Here is a 2,142-nt window from a genome sequence, read left to right as displayed (position 1 = left end):
TTCGTTGTTTTTAACCTTTTCATAGTTCGCAATTGCAATGTCCTGGATTTTGTGGTACAAAAGACGCTTAACCAAACGTTTCTGCCAGATACGCTTTTTGGCAAGTATACATATGCTTCTGAAAAGATTATCCACACCTGTGGCATCTTTCTACTGAACACACATGAGTATGTCGTGTTCGATGTTTTGTCTCCTTAGGTTTATAATGCAACAACCTTGCTTGCTAGGAGGGCTACATTCAAAATAATTTGACGAGGCGTGTTTCCTAGAAAGAAACTACCCACAAGGCTGGCGAATACTCTTTAAAAGTCCATCACAGGTTTTGCCCATCTCCCTGGGTCCTCGATAAGGCATAGTCCTCCAATTTCCTTCCACCTTAAACAGGAATTTTAAGAAATTCGTGAAATACACTCATTTGTATATCAGTTTTTTATTTCGACGGCGGACTCAATTGCATTTCATTTGAATCTATCGTTTATGATATGGACCAAGTGGTTAGAGCGCCAATTTACTGACCGGAAGGTCCGTGGTTCGAACTCGACCTCTGCCTCTCGACTTCCACTGTCTAGGCTTGGGCAACCTGGCAGTATCCCAGCCCTCGTTCCTCCTTCGTGTGGCATGGCAGCTATGCACCGAAAGGGTGCCACAGCGGAACGTTTTTTTCATCGTTTATGACCTCCTTCAGCTGAAGGTGTAACCTCGTCTTTTGGTTGGTGTGATACTGGAGATCCTGAAGCATATTTTCCTGAAGGAAACTACTTACAAGGTTACTGAAAACTCTTTGGCAGCTCACCTCCTGTTCCTACTGAAAACTCTTTGGCAGCTCACCTCCGGTTTCATCCCTCTTGGAGCTCAACAGGTAAACAGTTTCCGAGTTTCCGTGATTCTCATGCCTTACCGTGCCAAATGAAATGTGGATTTGTCCGTGCGCAGTACGCTTAGTTAAAGAACGTTATGAACGAGTGATTCAGCTTGAATCCAGTCGGGTCTTCCGGAAAAACCAATTAGTGTGCGAATGAGAGTATCTAGGCTTTCCACTTTTGAATTAGGACAATTGTACGTTTGCTGACAGATCCAATGAGGAGGGTGAAAACATTTTCCAACCCAAGATCCACGCAACAACATGACATTTACTTTAGTCCGTCTGGTAGTTGGCAGCTAAACGCCAACGTGCACTTCATCTGTCTACACAACATCAGGTGTCTTTAAAAGTGTGCGCAATCCGAAAGGGATATTGGGTGGAATAAGAGGAAAATCGTGGGTTTTGTGTGTGTGTATGTGGGGGGGGGGTTAACAACGCGAACATTACCTTCTATAAAAAGATTCAGCAGATTAGCAAGGTAATTGTTGATACTTTTCCTGCTTCGCCCATGCATCAAATGTCAAAGTTTCTACTACTTGTGAGTGAGTAACCGGTTTCAGACAAATTCGAACAGTGTGGATGTCAATGCGGCGAAAAAAATCAGCGTACACTCGAGTCTGTCAGGCATTCTACGGCTCAGACAACATGTACTTCTGATGGTCTGCTATTTTTTATTTGAACAGACGGTAATATGATTTCACGATAAATTTCCCGGTACACTTTGATGATTTTGTGATTAGTTTACCTATGGTTATTTAAGATTTTAGTCATAATGGCAGTTAGTGGACCTACGATGAAATAGATTTCAAGGAAGTCACTTCCGCCCGAGAGACGCTTTCGGATATCCGAATTTCGGACTGCTACAGAGTTTGAGAAACCTACTGGAAACCTGAAAGCGGGCAGAAATCCAACGTCCCATGAAAATTTCATCCATCAATGGGGGGGGGGGTTCCTGATAGAAGTACTATTACCTTGTCAGTTGGTACAGTTTGATGAAATTCCCGACACTGATCACAAATCAGTCTGACACTTTCGACTGAGAGTTGGAAGTTGAAACTATTTTGAATAAAAAGGATGGGATGTTTCAACGGAAAGGAATGGGATAGGTTAGACGAGGAGTTCGTTTTGTAAAGCCAAGCTGATGAGCACTCAGCAGCTGTTTCATCACCACCAGCAGTGCCCATCTCATAAACATGAAAGGTGCTTCAGATCGGGTTTTAGTCGAAGCGGCAAGAACGAGGGATACAGCAGCCGGACGTCAAAGCCACTTGCATGGTTGG

The sequence above is a fragment of the Opisthorchis viverrini genome (assembly GCF_000715545.1).
Source record: "Opisthorchis viverrini unplaced genomic scaffold opera_v5_186, whole genome shotgun sequence".
Lineage (NCBI taxonomy): Eukaryota > Metazoa > Platyhelminthes > Trematoda > Opisthorchiida > Opisthorchiidae > Opisthorchis > Opisthorchis viverrini.
The sequence above is the reverse complement of the archived record's forward strand: the minus strand, read 5'-3'. Positions refer to the sequence as shown.